Genomic DNA, 8,664 nt, shown 5'->3' on the forward strand with positions numbered 1-8,664 from the left:
TCAGTATAAATTTGAAAACTGAATAAATCATGGAATAATGTAGATAGAGAGGTACAAATTGACACATATGCTCGGAATGACAAGAAGTTTTATTAGAACCAAAAAAATACAAAAGTTCAAAAAATGTCCAACAGATGGCGCTTCATCTGATCGGAATGGCAATAATTAACATAACAAAGTAAGACAAAGCAAAGATGATGTTCTTTACAGGATATGCTCACTATGTCCACCATCATTCATCAACAATAGCTGTAGTCGAGGAATAATGTTGTGAACAGCACTGTAAAACATGTCTGGAGTTATAGTGAGGCATTGGCGTCGGATGTTGCCTTTCAGCATCCCTAGAGATGTCTGAGGTCTGGGGACCTGGGAGGCCAAGCATGACGAAAGTGGCGGCAGGGCACACGATCATCACCAAACGACGCGCATGTGTCGGACATTTTGTTAACTTTTTTTTGTTCTAGTAAAATCCCATGTCATTCCAAGTACGTGTGTCAATTTTTACCTCTCTATCTAAATTATTCAGTGGTTTATAATTTTTCAAATTTATACTGACTTTTTGATCACCCAGTAGATAAACTAAACAGACCTAAATCATCTGGAGAAACGGAAATTCTTGCCCAGTTTCTCCAACACACGTGTTCAGAGAATACGTACTCCATCTAGCAGTTTACAATCAAGTTTGCCATTTGTCTATTACAATTACACTGTATTTTCTAATGTGTGCTTGCTTTAAATTACGGACGTGGTTTACGTAAATTAAAACGACGTATTATATCAACATCAAACCAGTGAAAACACTCATTTACAAATTTTGAGTAGGTTTAAGAATCATTATCTCTCCATGTACCTCTGTCGTAATGAACGTCATAGAATTTTCAGGTAAACTACGTACGTTGACCCCAAGTTGAAAGACGCACCTGATTCAGTTATTTGTATTAAACCCTTTCCATCACTTTATTTTCACACACGTTTCTACTATTCTAGCACAGTTGCTCTGTGGTCATAAAAAGTAATAGCATTAACAGTACAGCTTATTTAGTTAAATGAAAGTTAATAACGACACTGCAAACATGATGAAGGAGGGGGGGGGAGGGGGCAGATGGATCGATGCACATGCTGTGGAGTGTGAGAGAGAGGCAATCTTTGGTCACTGTCGTAGATACTCTTATGAAGAACCAAGAACATTCTATGTTCTCGTTTGGACATTTGAATGAAGCAACGAAATCAGTATAAATGTAATTATCATTTGTTCAGTTATAATGTCGCCTAATACCTTTTCATGATATCATACGTCTCACTTACTATTCCATCTGTATTTTGCGTGACAACTGATATACTGTATTGCAATACTGCTGACCTGCGTGCCGCTAAATTTGATGAATTTCGTACGATAACAAGTGTCGCTTTATAGTTGGCTGAGAACATTAGCAGAGTAATACAAAAACACTTAAGGGCCTCTTAAAAAGACTAACAATGAGGTGGCTAACTCGTCAGGCACATTGCAGCCGCTGGTTTACCTTCCCAATCAGTGGTTTTCGTTGTCATACCACCAATATCAATTTTTTATTGTTTTCAATTATTATTTATTCATTTAAATAATGTGGTTCTGTATTGATATGTTACGCTGTAAAGTAAAAATATTACTGATGACCACACTTACATTCCTCAATAAAGGAGAAGAAGAAAGAAAGGAATTTTCCTCTCTCCATTCCAAAAGACTACTTTATTTTTTGTAGAAGTAGTACTCTGCTGCCTGCAACAGCTACACTACAGAAGACAAAGCACCGTCCAGAACACATTAACTTATAGTTTATAGTGTTTGATACTGTTTAATTTGACTGCCATTTCTGCATGTAATTCAATTCGACTTATATATGTACTGTTTTCTTAGCCACAGACATATTGTTGTCTTGCTATATGCCAGTGGTAGTCAACTATAGTTTTGGGTACAGTGCAGTTTTCAGTGACGATCTGCAGTATATCTAACGATACAATTGAGTTGTTCGTGACAGAACTTATGTAACTTCATTGCTAAATTGTATTATCTGTGTTAATGGAATTTCTAAACACAAGGTATTTACGTCCACATTCGACATTTACAACAACGCTGATGGATTTTTCGATAAATTTCTTTACTTTTAGGTCGGGCTTTTCGTTCTAAAAGATGTCAGGATGATTCCTCATATATGTGAAACTCTCTATTTCCTCTAAAATATTTAGCAGCTACCTTTCTCGGTGGTTGTGGGGACTGACAGATATAATATTGTGTGATTGGCTGAGGTTTAGGTGTGAGCAAAATGAAGACAGTTTGACGTCTGTGTGATTCAGATCTTCTGTGAATACTGCTTCGAAATTTCTTCCTCTCTGTCCGGTGTATGTTTTCTCTAGGTTATCACAAACAATGGAATGGGTAAATTTGTGGGATTGTTGTAGTTTGCGATATACAGGTGGTAGCATTCTGTTTTTGATTTCACACTTATTGGCAAGTTGATTATATGAAGTGCATTTTATTATACTATCTCAAAATTTTCCCAATTATTTTATGACATTTACAGAACTGTTTCGCTTCCTCGTGTTTTTCTTAGCGTAATGCTGTCTTTTGTTTAATTTTAATTCGTGTGCAGCTATTCAATATGAAGTTGGTTGACTATTGTGGATTTTTGCCGTTGCATGTATTGTCTTATTCGTATTGTTTTGTTTGGACTGAGGAGGTTTATTTTATTATGTTGATCATGCTTATTCACAGATGTAATATCTTTGTGGAAGTTATTCCAATAAAACAGATATGGATAACGGAAAAGATACCGAAAGCATGGCGCTAAGCACTGATATACCCTCTACACAAGACAGGGGATAAGTCGGAACCAAACAACTATAGGGGCATCTAACTGTTACCTGTCAGCTATAAGATACTTTCGAAAGCACTGCCAAACAGATTGGAGAAGCAAACAGACCACCAGACTGGCGAATACCAGGCTGGGTTCCGTAAACACATGTCGTGCGCTAAACAGACATAGAACCTTGAGATGATACTGCAGCACAAACAGAACACCACCATCACCTCAGTCGACTTCAAGAAGACGTACGACTCAATAGACAGAGAAACCCTCTTTAAAGTATTGATAGAATACAGAGTAGATGAGAAGACACTAACCACAGTCCAGCAAACACTAACAAACACGACATCTGAAGTGAAGTTCTGTTGAGAGCTCTCAGAACATTTCGAAGTCAGATAAGGAGGCAGGCTTCTCGCCATTGCTATTCAACATGGTACTGGACAAAATAGCGCAGGAATGGGAAAGGACACAGAGAGGAGTCCTGTCAGGAAAAGTAAGAGTCAAGTGCCTAGCGTTCACAGACGATTTAGCCATCGAAACGGTACGAGAAACAGAGAGAATAACAGCCACAGAGGAACTACACGAAATCACACCCAATACCGGACTACAGATATCATATGAGAAAAGACAGTTAATGAGCACCCAAAAACACCCATCACTACACAAAAATATCAGACAATACACAGAACAGAAAACTTTAGTTACCTAGGAGAAACGATACAGATTACAGGAAGAAATAAGGTACCTAATGAAGAGAGAAGAGCGAAACTAGAGAAGGCCTACAAACTGACTTGGAGTCACTATAGAAGGAGGCTGTCTCACGAAAGGTCAAGCTACGACACTACGAGAAGGTAGTGCTGCCAGAAGCACTAAACGCAGCCGAGACCACAGTTGTACAAGGGCAGACACGAATCAAACAGGCAGACAAGGCGGAACGAAAAATACTGAGGAAAATACTCGGAGAGACGCAACAAGATGGGCTATGGATAAAGAGGCCAACTGAAGAACTATACGAACACACAGTGAAAACAACAGACGGGTCTTTGACTGGATTAGCGCAAGGAAAAACAACAAATAGATAAATGCAGTACGAAATGGCATGGAACAACTCAACATCACACAGGAAACAATACAAAACAATATACTCCTTAGGAACGTGATCAGAAGAAACAAACTACAAGAGATACCACACAACGAATGAACACAATGGACTGAACAGACTCGACTACAACACAGCCAAGGGATGATGGAACAGTGGGCGAATAGGAAAAAAGAGAGGCCGAAGAGAACTCAAGACCTAAAATGGCCCGAAGAACAGAAGCAGATACACACACACACACATATATATATCCACCAAGTAAAATTAGTATGTCATTCACATATTCGTGAAATAACGAATTTCGCTAACCCATTCGTAATGGTAATAAAAAAAAATTAGTTCTGAGCGTGGAGTAGTAAAGTATTAGCAAGGGTACCAGCAAGGTAATATCCCATTATTATGGATACTTAAGTCAACCCCGGGAGGAATGTGGTGGCTTCAGTGGGAAAAGGTGTGTGGTGCAGGGTTGTGGCGAAGTTGCAATTGGGTGGTAACTCAGAAAAAATGGAAATGAGCGTTTGGCGTCATCAGCCGGGAGGCCCGATACGGGGCAGGTCCGGCGTCCTTGGTGCAGCTCTTATTACATTCGACGCCCCCTTGAGCGACCTACGCGCCGAATAAATCATCCTGACACATGCATCCAAATCATCTCAAACGGGTGCGATATTTCCCGTTTCGCTTATGAGTCAGCGTTCTGTGAACTCTACGCACAAGTTTTTCACATACTGATACACATTTCCCTTCCTTTACTTTCACGAGACCTCTCGGCCACCCGTCAGTCTGTCACTCTGCAGCCTCCAAGACCGGAGAGCACGTGATAATGTGTCTCTCTCAGGAATTCCTCGTGTACCTTAGCTTCACCGCTACCTGTCACCCTAACCTAGTTACCTCGCACAACACACCATCAACATGCTGAGTTGCAGCTGCTGTACAGCACGCGGTCACTATGAGCATTCTCTGCCGCTTGCCATTAAGTAAGGCAGTGACACATTACGTCTGTGGAATTCTGTTGGATGTGAGGAATGAGTGAAGGTGGCCAAGGACAGGTGAGACTCTGAAAGCAGGGGGGGTTTCCTCTTTGGGTACGTGGTGGGTAGCAGTATATATAGTAGTCGCTTTTTTGCCGTCTCCTATACTGTTGATGCAGAGAATAAAGCATTTAAAAGTGATTACAAGTAAAATTTAAATATGATTGCTAGACCAGGTAAGAATATAACTGATGAAAAGAATTTAATAAGTTACCGAGCTCCAGAACTTAACTGTTTTTATTTTACCAGTGTAAAACGAATGGAGTCTCCCGTTGCGACTAGTGCCAAAGGCAAATATCAGTTTCATGGCAAAGTTTTCTCAACGAGGGCTTGGATTTCACCAGCATAACATCTGGGTTATAATTTAACAAGCATCATTGGAAATATGTTTGTACTGACTTTAAATCCATGGAACGGTAAAGAGGTATTTTCTAATTGTTGGGTCCATTAAAATGAAATATTTTTATTACATTGTATATTTGTTCATTAAGGTTTAAATATTTTTTCATGCTGGAAATAGACTTAAGCTTATTTAGAATTTTAAGAGGTTGCTTATTGAATGTCCTAACCAAATGCTAGAATATCGTGGTTAACTGCAAGGCCAATGTGATGCCAATTATGTATAGTGCTGCGTTCCACGTTATTTAGCTACTATCAGACTGCTAATTAAGTGGGATAATTGCTGAAGTTCTGCAGAGTTTTGGCTCACTAGGGGAGTCTGGAGGAAAGCTCTTTTTGACAATTTGGAACCCATAGACTAAAGAAATTCAATGACCAGCATTTTTTCGGGGTGCAAGCAATGAATGGATCTTTAGGGGATTCTATTGAGAGTGCCCGTACGGCAATGATGCCACTCTGGCTAGACATTTTGACGACAAGACAGTACTTAATATTTCGGAAGGAATGCGACGGAAACCGGTCACGTTTGGTTTACTGATAAGCCACACACGTTTGATAGTTTGGATACAATGGTTACGGAGATTGGCAATATGCGATTTAATGACGAAGTGACGCAGATGAGACGTTTTGATGTACTTCAGTGGCAACTTGCCTCCGAGTGGCTGACAACAGGTAAGTGCCGTTGACAGGATGCGTCTCCTTGCTTCAGAACTAGCTTGTGCTTACCTCGATTTCAGCAGTGGCGTTTCTTTAATTGATCACGGATGGTACTGTATTTACTACCACACAGGAAACTGTTCTATAGCGAAAACCATTTGCAGAAACTGGCATTCCATTTTATGTGAAGGTGTACTTCAGGCCTAATGGTAAGCAGTAAACTCTAAACGGTTAACGGTAAACGTTAAATGCTAAGGGGAAATGCTAAACGATAAACAATAAATGATTGATGGTGAACGCTAAACGGTATGGGAATAGGCAGGTATAATTACATTTGACTACGGATAGTTATGATGCATAAAAATGTTGTCTATTTCAATCATTTCTATAGAAGTCAAAGATGACTGTGTATGTAAACATAATTCAAACATAATATTAAAAAATTATTCCAAGGACAAAGTAAGTTATCATTTATATATACACATATCTCTATATTTTTTAATACTACAAATATCGTACTCATGTCCATTGCCCCTTTAGCAAAGTAATAATATCTTGTCTCTCACACAGCCGCATCAAAATGGTTTCTTATTTTAATAAATTACTGAGAAACAATCAATCAGAGGGTAGTATTTAAATGAATTTTTTAAAAGTTGTCAAATTACATAATTTCGAAAGCACACTACCTTTTTATATAATAAAAATTTCGTGACATCCGCTTCATAGTCAAAGATTTTCGTAACATACTTGAGAGTCAGATATATTCATTATTCCCATCATAAAAAATGTTGTCACATTGCATTATTTACATACAAAGATATGAATGTTAAATGATATTAAAGAGGTGACAACTCAAAATTGAGCATTATTTACCTACTCATACACAAATCTGGCTGAATATTAAATTGACTCCAAGGTCAAAGGTATGCATTAAAGACATACATAAATCACTGTATTTAAAGTGTCAATTTGTGCTATTAATAGTAATAATTTCAGTTTCCCTCCCTATCTCACCTTCTTGCTCACATATACCTCAGTATTTCATACATTAAGCCCAATGATGCTCCTTCGGCACACATGTGATCAATAACCAGCTCCGGTCAGTTATCCCAGACACTGCAATAAATTTTCCGTGAAATTATACTCTGTACGCTCTTGTCACTTCATGTCCTCATTAAATCTGATGTCTCACATGGTTTGCGCACATCTGTCTCGTCACTATATGTCACATCACAAATTCTTTTATTGCAAAGAAATATAAATACTTCAGCCCTTAAACTTTTTTCATCGGTTACTTTGTGTCAGTTCAGCTTTTCACCTGTCACTGCCAGACAGAGGGAGCAACCCAGCCCATGCTGAGGCCCTCTTACCTATACTGATGAGACACAGCCCAGCTCAGATATAGACGCATTCGCTAATGTTGTATGGGAAAAGACAATAGAGTCAATATTGCTGCATGTCAAATTCAGTTCCTCGGTGCGTCTGTAACTTTTTGCTGTTATTACTTGACGTAGGTACCAAAGAACCAGATCTGGCTCATACTGTGAGTTACAAGAAAATCTGGCTCAAGGAAGGAGTGCAAAGTTGCAGAGGGCAACTTTTCCACACCGATCCGAGCTGTAGTCAAGAAGTGCAGACGCCACCTAATGGTTCATTCTGCGAGCCTCGCACTGCAGATACATAACCTCTGAGTTCAGCTGCGCCACGGCGTGATGGCACTAATGGAAATTCCGAAGGCATGGGGAACTGACAATAACTGAGTGAGCACGACTGTGAGAAGTCCACTGACACCTTTAGATAAAGGGGACAAACGACTGCAGCGTTGGCTGCGATGGCGTTATATCCAGCTTAACTACGACTGTTTCCGAGCTCACAGTCTCAGTGCTTGGTGCTCTTGTCTACCCCTCTGGTTCTAGAACAATGACAGTCTCGCTACTTACAGTGTACAGTGAGGTGCCGAAAGTCATGGGAAACCTCCAAATATAGCGTAGGACGTCCTTTTTCCCCAGCGTAGAGCAGTATCTCTATGTGGCATCTGTTCAGCTAGTCATTGGTAGTCACCTGCAGACGTATATAGGCATTCACCCTCTATAGTCGTCCATTATTGTCAAAGTCTTGCAGAAGATTCTCTACGAACTGATCTCTAGACTATATCGCAAAACGTGCCATTTTATTCACATGAGGCGGTGTGGGTGGCCCAATCATTCGGTCGATTTGTCCAGATTGTTCTTCAAACAAGTCACGGACACTTGTTTCCCCTTGACATGTCGCATTGTCATCCATAAAAGTACCATCGTTGTTTGGGGACATGAAAGCCACGAATAACAGCCAATGGTCTATGAGTAGCCGAACGTAACCATTTGCAGGCAATAATCTGTTCAATTGGACCAGAAGACACAGGGACAGTCCACTCCATGTAAGTATCTACTACGCGCCATTATTAGAGCCAACACCAGCTTGCACAGTGTCTTGTTGACAACTTGCTGTACATTGTTGTACATTGCTTCGTGATGTCTGCACACACTTGAACAATACCAACATCTCTTACCGCTGAAATCGGGACTCATCTGACCAGGCCACAGTTTTAGTGTCGTCTAGGGACCAACAGATATTTTCACGAGCCCAGGAGAGGCACTGCAGG

This window comes from Schistocerca gregaria, chromosome 1 (genome assembly GCF_023897955.1).
Source record: "Schistocerca gregaria isolate iqSchGreg1 chromosome 1, iqSchGreg1.2, whole genome shotgun sequence".
NCBI lineage: Eukaryota > Metazoa > Arthropoda > Insecta > Orthoptera > Acrididae > Schistocerca > Schistocerca gregaria.